General features: G+C 30.6%; 1 non-coding gene across 1 annotated transcript; it reads right to left on the bottom strand.

Moving 5' to 3' along the window:
- Positions 1–10576: 10576 nt before the first annotated feature.
- Positions 10577–10702, bottom strand: LOC111732946. The gene has a single exon (XR_002777767.1). It is a non-coding gene; the product is annotated as a small nucleolar RNA SNORA25 (small nucleolar RNA).
- Between the last annotated feature and the right edge of the window lie 12552 nt (positions 10703–23254).

Here is a 23254-nt window from a genome sequence, read left to right as displayed (position 1 = left end):
GTTAAAGAGGCATATTTTAAACTCAAGAGTAACTACTAATGAAAAAAACTATAATTAGTAGGTCACTTAAAGAGATAAAATGGAAAAATGGAAAACTACTCAGCTAATATAAAATAGGGAATTAAGAAATAAAGAATATACAGGAGAGATAGGTGAATAAAAACAAATCAAAAGTTGACATATTTAAGGTCGGCCATATTGAGTATTACTTTATTTATTTTTGTATTAAGTGTAAATTGACAAACCATTTAAAATTAAGAGATTTTCATAGTAGATAAAATAGCAAGACAATTATATTTTGTATACAAGTTAGTTCATAAGGCTGTTTAAGTTTTCTATATCTCAATGCTTTTTTAACTGCTTCTTCAACTAGTTACTGAGAAAGGAATGATAAAATCACCAATTAGAATTTTACACGTCTTATTTTCCTTTAATTTGTGTCATTTTCACTTCTTTTATTTTTATTATATGTTTATGAGTATATATGTTTATGCACACATATACATGTTTCTTCTTCAAGAATGTACTTTTTTAGTACACAAAAAATTAACTTTATTTCTATCTACTAAGAATGAAAACATAGGAAATAAACTTTAAAAAAATCAACATTATCAAAAAATAGAAAATATTTAGGAATAAATATCAGAAAATAATGAATTATTATTACTTAGAAAATAACAAAACATAGCCAAAAAGTTAAAAAATACCTAAACAAATGGAAAGATATAACATATTCATGGATTAAAAGGCTAATTATCTTATTATTATTTTTATTATTTAATTTTATTATGAGTTTCAAGTATACAGTGCATTGGTTAGACATTTATATTGTTTATGAAATGATCCCCCTGATTACTCTCTCTTCCCTCTGGCTCTACATGTAGCCATTACATTATTTCTGTATTCTCTATATCGTGCTGCCCATCCCTGTGACTTTCTATCAACTATTAATTTGTACTTCTTTAACCCTTCGCCACTTTCTCCCAGTCCTTCACCAGTTTCCCCTCTGGCTATCACCAGATTGTCCTCTATATTTGTGAGTCTTTTCAATCAATATGTTCTTTTTGAGGAATGCACTTTTTGTTAAATGTAATCTCTCTGTTATTGTAATGTCTTGTCCAAAATATTACTTTGTTTAATGTTAATAGAGTCACTTCAGCTTTCTTATTACCATTTAATGTTTGTATTTTTCCATGTTTCCATTTACCTACTTGCTTCTTTATAAGTTTGTCAAAATTAGTTTTATTAATTAACTTTATTGTTCTGTTAGAATTTTATTTCATTAAATTATTCTAATTTTTGCTTAACTGTCAATCTTTTTCCCCAATAAAAGCATTTGTCAAATGTATTGTGTTATTTTAAACTTATATCCCAAGACAAGACTAATGGCTTAAACATATGAAGAACTTTTACAATTAATAAAAATATATATGAACTGATATTCCATGGAAAATGCATGCATTTCTTTGAAAGAAAAAAAGTATTGAAAAATAACTACAGGAAAGGAATAACTTTATTAGCAATAAATTATATAAATTAAACAATAATGAGATGATAATCTCTCCCTATTTGACTTTAAGAAATAATTATCTATTAAGGACAGTACTCCAAGGAAATAAGCAATCTTTTAAATAGTTGGAGATACATACACACACATGGTATTTATTGGCAATATATATTAAAAGATATAAAAGTGAACATGGACTTTATATCGATAATACCCATTTTTATATATCTAAAATGAAAAATAAGGCTGTGAACCAAAATAAATTCATTGTGGATTGTTTATATTAGCTAATTTGGACACAATCTAAATGGCTTACATCAGAAAACATGGTATATTTAAAATGATTTGTATATAATTTTCAAAATATTGTTTTAGTATAACTCTGAAATAAAATAATTTAAAGTCACCATTACAAAAATGGGACATTAATGTTTTACAACAGCCTTCCAGGAGATTCTAATTTTAGAAATATATTTGTATGTATGATCAGAAATAAAATGTATAATATGATCACAATCAAAATATTAACAGAAGATTTTGTTTTTGTTGTTGGGGTTAAAATTAATTTTAATTTTCAGTTATTCACTGAAAAAATAGCTATTTAAATTTATTTAGCAAATGAAACCACCAAAATTGTTTTAAAATAATGAACAAAACATAATATTTGCATATTACAGTACAACCCATACACTATTTTAAATTAATTAATTTATTTTTTATGGTATATTGGTTAACGGAATCTGATGTTTCAGCTGTACATTTTAACAGTAAGGCATAAATATATTTACATAGTGTGCTCACCTCCCATAGTTAGATTTCTTTCTGTTATCACATATTTGACCCCTTTTATCCCATCTACTTCTCCCCTTCCCACAATCCCCTACTCTGTTTCATTTGAATCAGCTGTAGTATACTCAAAAGGAAGAAATTTAAATCTGTACCCTAAAAATAATTCAGATGAGATACAAGTTCATTTTTAATCCTTCCAGATAAAACAGTAGGATTTTGTTACTATCTTAACAATATTATCTATTCTTACAAGTCACTGACCTAAATATATTGGTATAATTTTTGAGCTTCTAATACTGATAATTTTAGTTTTACTATATGGTTTTATATTCTTGATATGAGCGATTAAACACTGTAACTTAGTTCAGTCTTTATTATCTTTTGTACAATAAATTTCCTACAAAGCTATATGGATATACTTAAGGAATATGAGCATTTGTTAGAAAATAGTGTTGCTCCATCTTTAAATTATTATAAGGATTATGAGTAACATGGTTATGAGCACTGAATTTAACTTGGAAAGACAAAGCTAATAGAAAACTTCTTATGTGATGTTGATCATGATAGTATACGTTAAGTCAAATTCTGGGTAGATATTTAGGGATAGATAGTATGTGACTAGTACTCCTTAAATCCTTGAATTTTACATATTAAGATATCATATATTACTGGCATAAATTTTTAAAAAGCTATATATAGAAAAATTCAAGTTAAAAATCAAAAGATTTGAAAACCTAATTAAATAAATAATTCTCATGTAAGGTTTTAATTATTAATATTTCTTCTAATTGGCTATAAATTACCTTAAAAACACAAAGATTAAACATCTTTTTATACTTAGTATCTATGATAAATACTGATGAGTCTCAATATATGTATGTTGTAAAAGGAAATAATATATTTTTGTTCAGTTCATTGAAATGCGCGTTAGATGTGATTTACTTTGATAATATTAAATACAAATTATGTATAAAATCTTTATTAAATATTAATCAGTGTACAGATTCCCCTGATGTCATTAAAATAAATATATATAATTCTAATATATGTTTGATATAAGCATGTTACAAACATAACCTATTGATATTAACAAATGATAGCTTTTTCCTATACTTTTAGCTTTGAGAAAGTGTTAATGGCACATGTAAATCAGGTATAATTTTATTAGGTTTAGTTTTGGTGTGGTGAATTGAAAGGGTTTATCTTCAATGGAGGAAAATGATTTAGTTGTAGTCTTGTGTCTAACTTTTGGTATAATAATTTAAACTTTGGTTGTTTCAATTTCTTATTTCCTAAAATGAATGAGATAAGACATATGCTGGCTAAAACCCCTTTCAACCATCAGTTTTATCAATCTAAAGGTAGCTTTGAAACATTGCATAACAACATATTGCTATCAGTAGCAGTCAGGATTCAATTACTAAAGAAAATTCACAGAACCCCAAATGTTAATCCACACAAATCCATCTATTATTGCAGGAAAACGATACAATACAGCAGAAGCATATAAAGTAAGACTCTGCATAAATCTGAGTCTGCTACACAGAAGGGATCCAGAGAAGTCCCAGGTTGAATTCTCCTTCTTCTGAGAGTTTTACAAGCCTACGCATTTTGCCTTCAGATTAGGAATCACCAACATACACACAGAACACACTGAAACCAGGGAGCCCGAAAAGAAAACTTGGCCAGGGTTTCTATACTCTGCTGGTCATGCTGGCATATTTTTGCTGTATAACCAGTCCTCCAGGGGAACACTAAAAATAAGTGTAAATCGCCAGTTTCACTGTTACCAATAAATGATGTTGACAGGTTTCTGCACATAGCCCTAAAATTCCTTAAACGCAGTAAATTTCATGCCATGACCAGTGGTCAATCCTCCGATGATACAGTTCTTCCTTTAGTAAGCAGCTCAACCAATTCCAAGCTTGCTCTATGAACCCTCACAAGATACATAATGACACATAGCAACATTGTCTGTAGTGACAGGAAAAATTAAAAAGTGAAATATCAAAAACATTAATCATAATTTCACAATTGTGTGTACAGCAAAGGAAGGAAATAAAGTTACAAAAAGAGTTTGGATCATTTATTCTATAGTTCATTTAAAAACATTGTTTATTGTTTTTCTACATTAGTTTAAAAGGCTTTTTGTAGATAGTAGGCTAAATGCTAATACCACATACAATTTATAATTTATTACAATAGTGTAATACATATTTTAAAAAAATTTGAAACTACCTTGGCAGAAAATTAAAGAGCTTTTCTGATTCGAAATTATCTATACACATAACTATAACCAATTTACTAAGACTGTGAGCTGACAGAGCTAAAAGTCTTTTTTGATTAATGTTATTATAACAAACATCAACAACAAAACTAGTACTTGAACCCTGAGAAACAAAAATTAATATTTACTTCAATTTCAAAGTTTTGGATGCAAATGTTATTATTCTTTTACTTGAAAACTGTATCTATCTATGGACATACATGAATGAAAAATGCTAAAGAGTCAAGATAGTATTTTATGGTGATCGGAATTAATTAAAAATATTTCACATATGTACCATATGTCTGCCTACTAAACATATTAAATAGCATCCAGATAGATTATATTGAATTCAGCTTTAATGAAATCTTTAAGCCACAGAGATTATCACAAAGTTTGATTTAGAAGTTCTCTTTACCAATAAATTCTTTATATGTTTGGAAGACAAATCAAATATGTTGCAATACTTCCCAATTGTTACTTCCAAGAACATTTTGGATTCTGTGTATTGCAAATTATTTTCTAACTAGGTAAACAAAGCCTCAATATCACAAAACTCACTGTTAGATGGTCAATCTCCTTAACAAAGAGCACCAGATTGAATTTCTACTATCAAATTCGGGAATACAGAAACTTAGTAAAGGATTCTCAAAACTTAAAATTATGAGTAAAAAAGCTATAGTTCTTTTTCAAATAAAATTACTTGGGAAATGAAGTCATCCTTAATACGCATAAATGAAGACATCAACTAGATTTTTAAGAAAGAAGTAAAATATTTTTATGAAAGTGGCTCACATAAGCTTTGTGTAAAAATGACAATAGGATTTTTGACCATGAAGAAAACTGAATTATCTAAATATATACATTGAAAAATTGGAATAATGATATAATTTGGCATATGTTCTCTCATTAAATTCTATACAAATAGTCTGTATATTTATTCAGAACCATTTAATTCTCAGAATCAGACCTAATGCAGCCTCATATATTGGTGCATTTGGCCACTGTTCATCTATATAGTACCTGAATTGAATAATTTAATATTTTTTCAAAAAATATTATAATTTAAGTTAACTCACTTAAAAAATCCTATCATATTTGGCATCTTCAGTAATAATAATGTGCATATGGACAAGAATCTATGAATTATATCTTCAATCAATATGATATAACCTGGAGAATGGTTTACAATATGCTTTAATCTCAAAATTGCAAAATTCAAATTTTAGCCATTAACTCATCACTTCCTTTGGTGTTCTGACAATAACGAACGCTTGACTATATAGCACTGATCACAAGGATGGTTATAATATAACTCCCTTTTTTGTCCATCCACCCCAATAGTCCTGTCATTGTGAGATTTGGATATAGCCAGTGAAAATGTAGGTATCTGAAATAGGCTGTCCCCATTTCTGGTTTCTCCTCCAGCATTTAAAGAGCTTGGACGACATCCCTCCTAAACTTGTAGTAAAAAAAGCTAAACAAACTAAAATTCAACTCTTATATACATCAGAGAATTGAGGTGACAGGGCTAATCGATGCTCTGAAACTAGAGAAATTTGAACACAGAGAATCACAGCATATCGTGAGCAGAAGCCAGTGAGGTCAGTAACTAGTAAGAAAACTTCAACAGTAATTGATTGATTTCTGGAGGCTGAGCATGGACTAGCTTGAGAGTTAAAAACTCCTGGGGGACCAGTCATATGCGTGCTTCCACATCATTGTTTTTACATATAAGAACTGATAAGTTTCTCATAGTGATGATTGGAGAATAGTACCCTCTTGCATTTAGTAGGAAGAGAGGAAAAGTAACCATTTTGACTTTGCCTAGAACATTCTACTTTCAGCGGCCAAGTCCTGCCTTCAGAGATAAGTGCTTTACCAGAATCTAATATGTTGTAAGGGAAGGGCAATTACACAACTTGAGCCTTTCTACATTCTCTGTCATATGGCGGGGGTGGAGGGAGGGTGCTAAGAAACTCATCTGAAGGTCATGTCCAGGGACTATTGCCTATTAAAAGCTAAGATTTAATCATGTGATTATAGAGTACTTCCCCTCCCCAATACTTTATCACCTTATCAACATGACTCCAGTATAATAACGGAACCCAGATGGGTGAGCTATTAGAAACAGACTATTTTTAAAATAAGTTTCTAGAAAAGCCCAAAGGCAACAGTGGAGACATAACAAAGACACTAGAGGAAATTGAGGGCTCTGACAACTACAGCTACACCAATTATTAAACACAGTCTAACTCCTACTAGGTAAATATAAAACCTTACACTAACGGCCTATTTATCTTTTTCTATTAATGAGTACATTATATCTAGCTTTCGACAAAAAAATTACAAGGTATGCTAAAATCCAAGAAAAACACAGTCAGAAAAAACAAAGCAAGCAATGGAACCACACTGATATATGGCAGATTTGGAATTTAAAATAACTATGATAACATGCTGTGTTCTCTATTGAAAAAAGTGAATGATATTCAAGAATAGCTATGCAATATGGGAAGAATAAGAAAAATTCTGAGAACGAATTAAAAAATGCTAGAAATAAAACATTGTAAAAGAAATGAACAACTTTGACACCTCAGTAGACTGGACATAGCTCAGGAAAGAATCAGTGAGTTTGAAGATGAATAAAAGCTTCCAAAACTGAAAGCCAAAAATAAAAATAAGAATAAGAAACAGAATATAGAATATTCAAGGAGAGTGAGTACAATTACAAAATGTGTAACATACATATAATAGGAATACTAAAAGGAGAAGATAGAATATAGAATGAAGCAGTAGAAATATTTGTAGTAATAATGACTAGAATTTTCCAAAACTGATGACAAATGTTAAACCACTAATCCGGGAACTCAGAGAAAAGAAGGATTAAGTAATAAAATATCTTTACTTGAACATATCATAATCAAACTACAGAAAAACCAAAGACGAAGAGAAAGTCTTGAAGGAAGTCAGTAGTGGTGGGATCTTACCTACAGACAAAAAAGGATAATAATTATGTTGAGATTCTTTTCCAAAGTCATGCAAGCAAGAAGAATGGAGTAAACTATTTAAAGTGTTGAAGAAAAATATTAACTTAGAATTATTTATCCAGTGAAATTATCTTTCAAAATTAAAGGAGAAAAAAAGACTAAAAATGCTGGAATTTGTTGCCAGTAGATTCATCTTATAAGAAATATTAAAATACGTTCTTCATAAAGAAAATATATCGGAAACTCATATCTGCATAAAGAAAGAACATTAAGGAAGGTATAAAAAAGTAAGATTTAAATTTTGTTCTTATTCTTAACAGTTCTAATAGATAACTTCGAAACAATAACAATACATAAGGCGATTATAGTTTATGAATAAGTGAAATGAGTGACATCAATTAAGTAAGGTATGGGAAGAAAGAATTAGGAATATTCGATTATAAGTTACCTAAGCTACATGTGAAGTAATATATTGTTATTTGAAAGTTGATTTAGATAGGTTGTAGACATACATTGCAAAATTTAGGACAATTATTAAAATTATTTTTAAAAGAAGTATAATTGATGTACGAAGAGAGAGGAGAAAATAGAATCATATAAAATATTCAGTTAAAACAGGAGAAAAAGAAAGAAAAGCAAAAAAAAAAAGAGGGAATTAAAAAAAGAAAATGAGCAATGGGTAAAAAACAGTTGCAAACATGGTAGGTAAATCCAATAAATCAACACTCAACCGCGAATGGTCTAAATTCACCAATTAAAAGACAATCAGTAGACAAAAGAACAAGACCCAATTATATGTACTCTATAGGATACTCATTTTAAATATAAAGACATAGACATATTAAAAGTAAAGAGATAGAGAAACATATATCATTCTATCATTAACCATAAGAAAGTTGGAGTTGGCTATATTAATTCAGACAAAGCAGAGAGACTTCAGAAAAATAAAAATTATCAGGGCAAAAGAGATATTACATAATTTTAAAAGGGTCAATTTTTCAAGACATCCCAATCCTTAATGTGTATGCATCGAACAACAGAACATTAAAGTATGTGAGGAAAAAACTGATAGAATTGTGTCGTGGTCTGAAATGAGTCCTTTCAAAATTTACATGTTGAAGTTCTAAACTCCAGTATTTTAGAAAATGACAGTATTTGAAGATAAGGGTTAGGGTTAAGATTAAGGAGGTCATTAATGTGTGTCCTAATCTAATAAGACTGGTGTCACCATAAGAAGAGGAGATTAGGACACAGATACACACAGAGGAAAAACCATGTGAGATTACAAGAAAATAGCCAACTACAAGCCAAAGAAATATCTTGAGAAAAAAACAAACTTTCTGACACTTTGATCTCAGGCTGCTAGACTCCAGAATTGTGAGAAAATTTATTTCTATCATTTAAGCCACCCAGTCTGTGGTACTTTATTATGGTAACCCTAGCAAACTAATGCAAACAGCAAAGAGAAATAGTCAAATCCACTATTATTGTTGAAGATTTCAACACCTCTCTCTCAGTAACTGACAGATTCAGGAGGCAGAAAATCGGTAAGGATATAGTTGAACTCAACAGCACTATCCATCAACTGGATCTAATTGACATTTATAGAACATTTTACCCAACATCAGCAGAATACACATTCTTCTCCAGTTCATATAAAACATTCACCAAGATTGACTACATTCTAAGCCTTAAAACACATTTTAACAAGTTTTAAAAATAGAAATCATACATAGAATGCTCTCAGACCACAACAGAATTAAACTAAAAATCAATGGCTGAAAAATAGCTGGAAAATCCCAAAATATTTGGAAAATATGCAACACACTTCCAGATAACATTTGGGTAAATGGAGTCTAAAGAAAAATTAAGAAATAGGCAGCCCTAGGTTTAAATTACCAGTTTTGTCAAGTGTGGCATGAATATTCAGCTTAAACTAGTGGGTCATCAGTTTCTATAATTGAATAGAAATGACATCTTTCTTTCAGGGTTGTAAAGATAATCAGAGATAATAAAAGCAATTCGAATTAAAGTTTGAGTTCTTTTTAGACAGTCAATCAATGGCAGCATTCATTAATGTAGCACCTTAAACACATTACACCACTTATTCTTTTACAGGAGTGAGGAGAGACTCATGCAACTTCCAATGTGTAGCATGTCAGACAAAAATGTGGGTAACCCAGGGGTCCCCTTTTTGTGACTGGTATCTAAAATGGGATCTAGTCTTGTGGAATTGAGCCTTTAACCTGTGAGATCTGTTCCAACTCCAGGTAGTTAGTGCCATAATTGAATTGTAGGACATCCAATTGATGTCTGGAGAGTTAGAGCCTTGGTTGGTATGGAAAATTGAGCATTTGGTGTCAGAAGTAAAGTGTTCTCCTTATATAGAAGAAAGCTGACACAGATTCTGTTTTCCTTTTAGTAACAGTGTTTGGCAACAGTAGGTATTCAATAAATGTTGAAGGGATATTAAATGAATGAATCAAAATTATATTTCTTGTGTCTGAAGTTTCTTAAAAACTGAGAATTTAAAAAAAATGTGACTTTCTATTATGATAATTGAAGAAATTCATCAAATTACTAATATATTAAACACTGTGCTGGCTTCAAACAATCTATCCATTTTAGGCATTTGGAGATAGAGCAGTGAACAAAATACTGAAATTTCTACCTTCATGAATCTTACATTTTCATTTTTGACACACATCTAAGTCCCTAAACGATATAAAGTGTTATCATGTGCTATAGAAATGTTAATGCCTAAAGCAATTGTGCCTGACCCTTAGGCTGAAGTCTCTATTATATTTTCTCAAGTAATATTGCATTTCTTTTCTACTTAGATCTTACCAAAATTAAAGCTTTATTTGTGTAATTATTAAATAAAAATTAACAAATTATTTTACTAATATCTGCCTTACTTCAGAATCCATGAGACCAGAAATCAAAATGTCATTTTTTTTCTTCTTCTTTTTTTTTTTTAACTTGGGAGACATTTATTTACTTTCTCGCATTATTGATATGTAGCTAAATCATATCTCCTCAAAAAATATAACACTATTGAGTGACTATCATATCCTATGGAGAACTTTAATCTTTGGTCACAGTGTTAAGAGCTCCTGGTTTTGGTCCCACAAGCTCTCTTTGAAATGACCTATTTTTTTTTTTTTTCATTTTATGCTCATTACTTAGCAGTGTCTCTCATACAGTAACAATCAAAGAAACATTCACTCAAGAAGTAAATGAATGAATGAATAAATTAGTGGCTTTATCTAGTTTTCAACTCTGTGACCTTAGAATAATTAATGAAAGATTGTAATGATAGAGCTAATAGAAAGAATAATTAAACAACTTGTTCCAATCATTTGCATAACAGGACCAACAAGAAAACCTGGTTTTTCTGAATATTAATATGATTAATTTCCCATTCCACACAGACTCACTGTTAAAAAAATATACTAAAATTTAAATCAAATTCTACAAACTCTGTGTATTATATTATAGTTAAAGCAGTAGAAAAATAAAGAACTGTACTAAAAATCCCTGCTCTTTTACAAGAGTATCTCATGCTGTCAGGGTCCACCCTAAACTTTCTATCACAGTATTTCCTAAAGTGCATTGTGTTTATAGTCCTACTCTTTTGATCACATTGATAGGTTTGGAAATATTTACCCAGCAAAGCATACTTTAGTTCCCTCATCAAAATAGTGAAAAACTGTACAATGCTAATATAACTTGAAATTTCTAGTTTCACGTAAAATGTGATAATGGTATTGAAAATTTTATGTGTATACACCTTAAACAGATGAGATACAGTCTAAGACAGTTAAACACTTCTCTGTTTCCATTCCCTGAATTTGTGCTCTTTTCTACCTTTTGTCATTGTAGGACATTGCCATTTTCTCCATTTTTCTCATGGTGTGTTGTTTGATCTGCTTTTTTTCCTCTGGTCTTTTGCTGTCTCCAGCTTGTATTTTCTTGCGTACAAAGACTAAAAAGAGCTGAATATATTTATTATTTCTCTTGATTGAAAACATGACAATTAATTTCAATAATATTGGGCCCAAAAGATATTAGATTCATTAGTTATCTATCATTTACCAGACACATTCTTTATCTAAGAAACATAATAAGCATACTGTCAATATTCATAGAGACATGAACACAAATTCATTTTGAATTACATGAGGAATCTGGGCATTTGGGCAATATTTATGGTAACTATGGTCACTAACGAGTATAAAGGAAGGAAATGCACATAGTTCCTCTGAAAATTTGGCAAAGTAGGCTTTTTTTGTCCTTATTCCACCAGAGTGTAAACTACAGGAGAGCAAGAATATTTTCTGTTTAATGTATTCTTACAGTATTGAGAACAGTGTCAAGTGTGTAGGAGGTACTACACTTTTTATTAATATAAAAGAACATTAGGTGGCTTCCTATGGCTTAGTTAACACTAGCAGTAATTCGTATAGCCATTGTTTTAGCTAAAACAAGCAAAATAATGATAGGTTACATTTCTTCAGAATTCATGATCGTATAGAATTAAGAAGGGAAATTTTGTAAAACCCATTTTAATTCACCAAAGTTGAATGAAACAATGTGCTATGTGTTTTGGCAAGCTAAAATACAAGTATTTAAACTCAACTGCTATCTAATGACTCTGTTGCAAAGAAAGCAGCGGGATGCAGGATGTGTATTAACCAGTTAACCGATAAAAAGAGAACAATTTTTATTTTTTAATTAGATTGAGGTAAAGATATAAAGTGAGATTAATTTAGAATAAACTCTATTATTTATCATGAGTAACACATTTATTTTATTGTTTGCTGATGATACAATTTGAAAAGATAAAGTCTCTAGTTGTCACCATTTTACAATTGAGCTTGATTTACTCATCTGAAAAGTAACCCTTTTGTCTGAATATTTTGCCTTGAGAAACATAATTTATATAATTAAAAAAAAATCATTAACTATGGCTAGCGTAGGTAAGAAAGAATTCCCATTAATTGTACCTAGTAGTGGATTTATTGCAAAGCTTGAGGTTTGGGGCCCTTCACCGGCTCCAACCCCATTCAAGGCCTTAGGAGAGGCCTTAGCAATGTGCTCAAAAGTCATCTGCTTTTGTAGAATTAGGAAAGTAAACTCTTGTTTAATTCTTCTTATAAGGATGTCCTCTAATATTTTATAAATTCCGGAGTTTACAAAGTTTGTACTAGTCTATTGTGCATATTGCTCATCACTTCAGAAACAAAACAATTTACTATTTTCTAAGCTTTATACTTTTAAATTATTTTCTCACATAGAGTTAGGTCCTTTGTTTCACTCTCCATGAAAACCACAGTGCAACTAATATTGTTTGAGGTATTTGTTTATAATCTATCTGTTTACAATTTTTAATTAAATAGAAGTGCTTCACAATTTTGTAGATATGACACTTTCATAGGTGAAAACTATTTTAGTGTCTAAGAATATCCAATAGCAATGTTAAAATTTTCAAAATTAGTTGTGTTAATATGAGATTTTTGTCTAAATTAGTTATCCTCCTACTTTTGAAAAATAAATTTTCTGGGAAGGGCACATTAGATAGCACTTCACCGGCCCCGACATTTGGCACATAATATGAAAGTCGGCATATTTATTTGTGTTACTTCTATAAAAGGGAAAAAGTTACTTGTTTTTAACTTGTAGATTTAACATCATTGCAGTAATAGTCTGATAACTTCTATAAGGTAAAAGAAATTCCAAGATCACTTTCTATCACATTAAAATTAGAATGAAGATTCCACTATTTATATAATACATAAGCAACTGCACTAGTATAATAATCTAAAAGAGAAAAAAATGTACTTAACTATTGATTCTCCTACCATACTGTGGAACTCCTGCTTATCCTTTATGATTTTGTGTGTATTGTATGATGAGCTGACACACAAAGTTAACCTGTATGTTAAATATATTTTAACTTTGAATGGCAGCTCATGAGATACAATACGCATAGAATCCTATGTATGTGTGTGTGTGTTTGTATCATATAAATTTGTCTTTCAATATCTTAACTGTAGATCTTGCTTGTGTTCTTTTTGGAAGTGGACACCACAATTTACAGATTCCTGTCATTTTCACATTTGATCCTCACAGGCTTTAAATAAAATTATGTATAGTTTTCAAATTTGAAAATATCTGCACAAATCTAGTTGTACATACGAGGTTTCAAACAAGATTTTTTTTCCATCTATCTGGAATCCTTGGCAGAGATGAGCTTTCTTTTTCTCTGTGCTATTACTGAAGATTTTTTTTTCAAATCCCTCTCTTTTGCTGAGAAAGTAGCCCTCCAGGATACCTGCTGAAGAGAGAGTCTCACTTCTACTTCTCTTCTTCACATGAGACATTGCCATGTTTCTTAGTCTTTTTTTCTCTATTTGGGTCTATTTTGGTTGATTTTGTCTTCTGATAATTGATAGAATTCAAATGAGTCAATGGAATATAAATGCAAACTTAAAATTCACTTTCTATTTGGCAAAACAAGCAACATTTTTTAGATGTAAGGGACATTTTTATGCGTGTTTGATACACAGTTTTTCAGTGTAGCATTTGCAAACATGATCAAAGATTTCAGAGTTTTGAAAATAAAAGTCTGACTTTGGGTTGTTTTAGATCAAAGACTTGATTTACATTTAATGGTAAGCTATTTTTCTATCCTTTATACAAACATATATTATACTTTCAAAGGAAACTGTAGAGAAAAAGTGTACAAAATCCTTAACATCTCTCTCAGTTAAGAAGAAATAGTAGAAAGAAATATCTATTTATTATTGGTATTACAAATAAAACCATCTGTGATAAGATATATTACTTTTGTTGACTGAGACTAAATATATGAAGAGCAGTGCCATTTATAAAATGAAAACAAAGCTTAACTATGTGTTTCTTAGCTCCAGAAATGCTACCTTCAAGTAATAATATTTAATTTTTAATTTTTCATGGAAACAACACTTAATATCCACTCTTAACAAAGCAGCTTGTAGAATTATTTTATATGTTTAAAATCCATGAATTTTCCTTGAACAATGGTTTTCCATGGAAGGGCTATCAGAAAGTGGAAAACGTACAGAGAATCAGAGAATATTTGGAGAAGAATTCTAAGTGTAATAAGTAATTTGTCAAATAGAAACAGTCCTTGGAAAGCTAGGGATGACTTGAACTTGTCTGTCATTCCTTCCTTATTTATATCTTTTTTACTGTTTTCCCCATGGATCAGTCCTTAGACTGTCTTCACCCTCTGATCTGCACTGTTAAAATGTACTCCATTCCCCAGTATGTATTCCTCTTATTATCGTTCGCCACAGTCTGTCCTGTGTCACAGTCCTTCAGGCCTTGTAAAATAGCAGGCTGCTTAACCTGATAAAACTGAGAAAATTACAAAGTTATATTTAACAAACTTGGCAACCAAATTTATTTTTAAATGATAAATTCAGGTTTCATAAACTGAATGACACACACCCCCTTCTAAACTAATCAACAGCAAAGAGAACGAGATTGCCACAGGTGCCTGTCCAGTCACGATTCACTTTATACACATATGTTTGAGACCTACCCTACCTGAAATCTATGACAGGTATCTGAACAAAATTGGGATTACTTTACTAAAAAGAATAAGGAGAATAGATACATTGTTAGCTAAGCAATCATGATTTTTTGTTTTCTTTGTTCTAGAGGAACCTCTGGTATCCTTTATCTTTCCTCCTTTTTAATACTAAAAATACAAGCAAGGAAGCAAACAAAAATAGATGTCCTATTTCTTAGCTGTTCTTTACTTTTAGCCTCTGTCCATTTAAATAGTAGAAAACTATGAAACAAAATATTTCTGCCCAACTGACCAGGCATGCCCGAAAATATGTAAATTTACTCAAATGTTGTTATAAGTGATGTGATTATAGAGATCCTTTCTTTGATTGTGGTTCCAAGGTTATTATAGACTGAACCAATGGTTGTTTCATATATGCTACATAGAAGTTTCATTCTGGATAAAATTGTGACAAAATCAAAATGCCCTACATACAAACTAGATATTCCTTTCCCTTCTCTCCCTGTCTCATTTAAATTATCAAGCAAAAGTTTAATGAATACATTGTTGATAAAATCTACATTCACTCTGTTATCTCCAATATTTTAATTAATAAGAATTCTATGGTGTCAAAAATGTACTACTCTTCACAATTGATTTTAATTCAATTAAAATAAATTCACAGAACAACTACAGATTAAAATGAGTCACAGTTAACATTTTTCACTCTATACCTATTATAGCTGCATTGAAGAGGAAACATGTACACATACTAATAAATATAAATGTAAACCTTTTAAATTATATAGTCTAATGAAAGTTGAGATATGTGCAAAGGAAAAAACTTAGCAATTTTAACTAAAGAAATTTAGGAATGCCTAGTGGAAAATATGTAAATTTGATTACAATATTAGAGTTAAGCTACATAAGGAAATATATTAGTGAGGATATTTCATACATTTTTAAGTATATGTGAGCACATTGATTTTGCAAAGCATATTGATTTTGCATAGTTCTCATGTAACTACATATATGTGATACCGCCAAGAAAATCTTGCTCCCTGACAACATATTTTCTTTGTTTAATTCTCTTACAGTAATATACACAAAAGTTATTCTGAAAAGATTAAAATAAAGTTAGTGCATTTAGATCACTTTTTACTAATTCAATTAGTACCCTTTTTCAGTTTGATAAATTTTCAACAATTTTAAAATACTGGTGGATGGAAAGGAAGAGATAGGATCTCAGCATTCTAGGCATAAGCTTAGGTGAAAAAAATGAACATAGAGATACAAAACTTCTCTAATATACATGCAGATAAAAATGGTAAGACATGCTGATGTACCAGGATTTGAGTGTTATTAAAAGAAAAGAAAATTAAGTCCAAGTTCTGGATTTAGCAACTGAGTGGATGATGGTGCCATTTAACTGAGACTTGGAAAGCCTGAGATTGGGGACTAAATGAGGAGTTTTATTTATTAAATATGACAAATAGGGAGTTCAATCAAATGACTGGTGCTTAGAGAAGAGTTTTGGAATACAAATATAAATTCAATACTCTTTTTGTGTGGTGACCTGTAAGGTTATGGGAGTAAATAAGATCATTTAGAGAAAAAAGTGTGAAAAGACAAATTTAGGAACTCAAGAAACAAACCTTATGAAGAACTAATATACAGATGTTAGATAGAAGATTTTAAAAATGACCAGAAGTTTAAGGTAATACAGAAGGCAAGAAGGGAGACTGTTTTAAGGAGAGTGGCCAACTCTGTAGAAAGAAAATTGTTTTTCAAGTGAATAAAATAGAGCATAAAAATGTGATTAAGTTACTAATGGAACTAAAAAAAGGGAGGGGCAGACAAGGCATTAATAAATAAAACAAAATTCTAAACAAAATAACACTATAGACAAACAATGATTAAATGTGATCATGAATACATAGAAAAACTATAAGGTAATAAATTTGAAACGTTAGATGAAATGCATAAATTTCTGGAAAAATATAAACTGCCACAGGTGGCGCAAGAGTAAATAGCAAACTTGAATAGACTTATAACTATTCATGAAAATGAAAGTCTAATAAAAGATCTCCATCTCGAAAAAACTCTAGGTAAGGTCTACTAAACTTTCAATAAACTGAAAATCCCTGTATTATAGGATTTGAGTGTTAAGACAGTGAAACAAGAAAAGCTTTCCAAGTCATTTCAAGAGGTTAGGACAGCCATGATTCGAAATCAACCAAGAGCAATATAAACTAAGATGACTATAGTTCATTTAATGTATGAGCAGGGATTCAAAAAGCCTAAGAACAGCATTTATCCAAATTTAATAGTGTACTAAAAATATCTATATAATGATTAAGTTAGTTTATACTAAGAATTTAAGGAGACTTCAACCTCACGAAATCAATTATTATGGATTTATTCTTTATATTAATACATTAAAGGAGAAAATGAATAATTCTCAATGGCTCTTAAGAAAGCATTTCATAATGTTAAATATTAATTTATAATAAAATATTTCAAGATAACTTCATAAAGACTATTAAACCAAAAAGTCATTGTAAACTTTTTGAAGATAATTTCATTAGGAGTCTTGTGCTCCTATGTATCTTGATGCACATGTAAGAAAGTTAAGGTTTCTTTAAATTCTCTTTATCTGGACCATTTTAGGATGTTAGATTGCAGCAAGCAATCCTGAGAGTTGGGATAATGTCTCATTCTCTTGCTTACTTCCTTTAAAATGATGTATTCCCCAAGCTTGGTGTTCCTCTACTATAAAGCAATCCACTGTTTATAAGTGTCTTCAGGCCTTCTCTGTTGATCTGTAAAAACTGGGCTCAGAAAACCAGGGCAAAAGTGTTAATGCTCTTGCTAGAGATACTGCTGTGTGTCTGATCCAGGACTGTTGGGTCTTCAAGAATTCTAGATGAAATTATGATGTAGAAACAGTGAATAAGGTGGTAAAATACTTGATAAAAGTGGCAAGGATATTGGTAGCTGATAAGAAATATGAAGTAGAAAGAATGAAAACGATGTGAACTATAAGGGAGCAAGGTAAGAGGGAAATAATTGCACAAATTACAGATATTACAGCACAGATTTCGGATTCCAACTTTACCCACCTCCTGAAGTATATTTTGCCTTTCCCTAAATCATATTTAAATCTCTTAAATATTTTTACTAAATTACTATTTGTTTCAAGTTGCATTCAAAATGATTAATTAATTATAGTACTATCCATTTTGCCAATATTCCAAAATAGTAGGAATGGAAATCATATCTTAAGAACAGTTTTTTTAAGAATGACTCCCTATCTCCAAAATAACTGTTTACTGGATTAAGAAATAAAAAATGCAAAACTCCAATATCTAAAGCTTTTAGAAGAAGGCATATGAATACAAAATTAACAGAGAAGCACAATATAATATACTGATAGACCTTGGCTGGCAGTGGGAGTCAAATGGTGGAATTTAGAATTTATTAAATGTTGAATAATTAGCAAATATTACTGATGATAAAATTAATAGTGGACTATGGTTGGTAGGTATTTTACTTTAGAAAAGGGTAGAGTTATTAGAAGGAGGTTAGGTCTGAACATTAGGAAGAAAAGATTGCTATGAATAACCTGAGAGGTCTGGAAGGATGATAGATAGGGCTTGAACTTCCAATACATGAAGAAATTAATATTGGTTGCATACATCTAACAGAATCAGGGTTCTACCTAACAGCTTTATAAATTAACAAAATCCATCTGTTTTCTCAAGAAAAAGAAGCCTCCTAAGGTTCAAGAGGCATATTAACTCCTTTTGAGTGCTAAAAAAATAATAATTCATATACAAATAGCTTTAAAATTATTACATTTGAGAGAGGAAGTTGACTAATTATGGCAAACCTGATAACTCCAATTATAAGTTTTACTGGCATTTAAATGACAACTATCATTTATAGTTCCTTATGCATTAATTTCTCCTGACATTAAATGATTTTCTGTTTTAACTTGTGTTCCATCAATTTTTCTCTAATAATGTCCAGACTTTTAAAAAGAAACAAAAAATTTTTGATAAAAGCCTGTTTTGACCTTTTCTTTCTGCAACCTGAATTTCACATATCTGTGCAATGTGGAAAGGCTATAGTAGTATATTACTTCTGCTTTTTTTAAAAAATAAATTTCTAATAAATTTCTAATTTCTATCACAAATATTATTAATTTAAATGCTAACATGAAAGTCTGGGATTTTATGACTTTAAAACATTTTGCTTTCTTTCATCTATTTTAGTGTAAATTTGAGATAGTTGGCATTTTAATGTATGCTCGTAAGAACTGTGGAATTAAAGAATGTGAAAGATATGTGCTCAAACTTAATTTTATGAATGTATTTTGGGGCTTGTGGTGGTGGTGGCATTATCCTTAAAAGCTAAGTTCCCTTTTGCAATAATGATCTACACTGAAGAGATACTCTGTCCAAGCTGTTTGAAAATTTCCAGGGTTCTCATTTATAGTGGTCATATCTGAGTACATGAGAAGGATAATCATGAGAAAAATAAGTAAGCTATACGAATATACAATTACAAATGTTAAATTGAGTCATTTCATTACTGCCAACAAGGTAGTCCTTAGTGTCTCAACTCAGATGAAATACTGGGTACAGATATTGACAGTAAAGAGCATTGCTTCTCTGCAAGAATTAAGTTGAGGCAGACAATCCTTGTGATAGGTTCGGTCTCACCATTTTGCCTTATCTGGAACATGTCCTGTCTGACCAAACTTCCCTTCCAGTGTTTCTAATCACATTCTTTTGGGGGAAAACTCCTCACATTTAAAAACATTTCCAAAGAGATCTTGTCCACTTTCAAACTCTGCTGACATTGACTCCAGACTAATACCCATTCTTCAGCCCTGTACCTAGAAATGTCTCCAAAGAACACTTTCTCTTCTCACATTTTCATACTCCTTAAAATGCTTAATACAAGGGAGAGTATTTGATATATATCTTCTTATCTCATGTGTATTTAATACCATACGTCTGATACCAATTTACCAATTGCAATCTGCTTAGACCACTCTCTCCCAATTCATCTATCCTTGAAAACAGTCTTCTTGATGTCAGAAAATCATTTGCATATCTCTCTTCATCAAATTCCATGGTATTATATTCACATGTATAAATCTGATATCAATGATAAATGGGTATTTTAATGCGGTCCCTGACATTTTGAACCCCACTGGGATCTATTCTTCAACACTCTTTAACCTCTTTTAAAGATTTTCAAATTTCTTTTCCCACTTATGTATTAGAGTCACATCTTCTAACAGAATCTTGACCCCAAAGCTAGACTTTTTTAAACGATGAATTCTGATCTATTCTGAGTCACTGAATAGGGTCAGAAGATAATATAGTACGTCCACTGTCTGCTGCAGCTGGTTTTCTACCTAGTGTCTTTTAGTGTCATTCATTCCAACTTGAGCACTGGTGTCTGGTTCTGTTTTTCAAAGATTTATCCTTTAATCCCTGCTCAAATGGTGTCATTTTATTGCATCTTTTGATCAGAACAGTTTCACTGATTTAGTCTCATAGATTTTAACCTCTTTTGTAGACTTTACATTTTTCTTCATACACAAAACTTAAGTATATATTTCTTCTTCTTTTTGTTATATTTAAAAGTATTTAGGTATAGGTCTAAAATTTTATCTAACATATATTAACAATCTGTAAATTTACTGAAATAATAGAAATTCTAACTTGAGAAGAATATCTACAATGAGAAAGATAAAAAGAAAACTGGTTTTGAATCATTTGAAGAATTTTTACATGGTTGGGATAGAATAAAATGAGGAGGGCGCACATTTAGACACAAAATTTAAGGGGGCATGGAAACATCCACAGTCATGTTCAATTATACATTACAAACCAAATGTGAAGTAAGAATCCATGATTAACAAATATAAAAATTTTAAATACAGTTAAGGTTATTGATTTTTTCCTTTGCCTTTATGTCCAACATGACTTAATATGGCACTGGATGAGAATGAGGAGACCATAGGCTAAATATCCAAGAACAGTGATCAAACAAAATAGGTACCATAACAAGTAAAAAGTATAAAAATATAACAACCATGAAAAGGAAAGAACAAATGTTACACGATTTACTTTCCTCTCGATTTTGCTAATTTGAGCACCTCTCATTGTAAGAGAACAAACAGAGTGATTTTACTTTTTTTGATGCTATTTTGAAAGAAACAGAGAAAGTAAGTCTGTGACAGAACAAAATCAGTTTTACACCAACACAGAGTTTGGAAAATGTGGAGAAAAGTTCCTTAGGGTCAATAATATTCGTTTGGAAAATCTTTTTCCATTTTGTTACTACAGATTTGATGTACTTCACCCATCTAAACATAACCTCTCAAAATGTTCAAAGTTCAATGCTTTTTTCTGTAGCTGTTTTTGATTAATCACATTTCTAGGAAGCCATGAGCATGTAGTAAAAAAAAAAAAAAAAGTTCATGTAGTTGGAATGGATGTTTTCTTTAGTCCTAAAATAGTAAAGTCATTAGAGCAGTTTGTTAATGGTATGTAGTAAGATATTCTTTCTTCTCCTTTGACTAATGTGTTCTCACTTTACTCTCTCATTTTTGGGAAGTGAACCAGACATTAGAGCAGTTTATGTATTGCATTTACAGTTCATAAACTACTCAGTAATGTGTGTGAAAACTAGAAGATATTATTTTAATTTTACAACACTTCAATTCCTAGTGATTAGGAAATTATCATTGCTTCCTCTTATTAGGGTAGAATTTCTGAAAAGATCATAAAATTATAGTCCCTCATTTGAATTGCTGGGTTCTATAATGGTTTATTATAATATCAAATATGTCGTACCAGGGAGATATACTTGTTTTAGAGCCAGGAGACATGGATTATGACTGGTTCTGTTTATATGTGATTGTGGATAATTTCAGTTTTCTTACCTCTAAAATGAGAGTTTTGGAATACCTCACGTCTAATTTTCTAAGAACTATATAACATTTTTATAAAGCTAGGCAATGTTACTTTTCTCCAAAATTCCAGATATACAATCATTTATATGTTTGAAGAAGTTAAAAAATAATAATTGATAACTAAATAAATATATTATGCAATTTTTAGATTCTTTAGCTTTGTGTAGTTAGTGCTATATCACCAGAGCATGTAAACTGACTTAATCAATTATCTTCCTAAACAAGGATCAACTTCTTTTTCGTGGTGGAAACAATTAAGATCTAGTCTCTTAACAACTTTGAAGTTTATAATACGGTATCATTGACTATAATCACTATGCTGTGCATTAGAACTCCAGGTTATATTTATCTATTAGTTCCCTATTTGTACCCTTAAACAACATCTCTCCAATTCTTCCATTCCCCAGCCCCTGGTGACAACTCATAAAAACTGTTTTTACAAATTCAGCTTTTTAAATTCCACATGTATTTTATGTCATACAGTATTTGTTTTCTTCTGACTGACTGATCTTACTTAGCATAATGCCCTCAAGGTCCATCCATGCTATTGCAAATGACAAGATTTCCTTCTTTCTCATGGCTGAATAATATTCCATTGCATACACACATATACACATATACACAGACATATCACAACTTCTTTATTCATTCATCCATTGACAGACACTTAGATGGTTTTCATATCTCGTCTATTATGAATAATGCTGCAATGAACATGGGAGTACAGACATCTCTTTGAACTCCTTTGGATATATATCCAGAAGTGGACTTGCTGGATCATATGGTAGATCTATTTTTTAACTTTTTGAAAAACCTCTGTACTGTTTTCTATAGTGGCTAAACTAGGGCTCTTTTTATTTTTATTAAATTTATTAGGGTGTCATTGGTTAATAAAATTATATAGGTTTCAAGTGTACGATTCAATAATACATCATGTGTATATTGCATTGTGTGTTCACCATCCAAAGTCAAATCTCCTTCCCTCACCATATATTTGACCCCCTTTACCCTTATCTACCTCTCCTCCTCCCCCGTTTCCTTTTGGTAACCTTGAAACTGTTGTCTGTGTCTATGAGGTTTTTTTGTTTGTCATTTGTTGCTTTCAGTTTTAAGTCCCACATATGAGTGAAATTTTTTCTCATTTTTT

Source organism: Pteropus vampyrus, unplaced genomic scaffold (assembly GCF_000151845.1).
Source record: "Pteropus vampyrus isolate Shadow unplaced genomic scaffold, Pvam_2.0 Scaffold12, whole genome shotgun sequence".
Classification (NCBI taxonomy): domain Eukaryota; kingdom Metazoa; phylum Chordata; class Mammalia; order Chiroptera; family Pteropodidae; genus Pteropus; species Pteropus vampyrus.
Note: the sequence above shows the minus strand (reverse complement) of the source record. Positions and strands in the feature narration are given on the sequence as shown.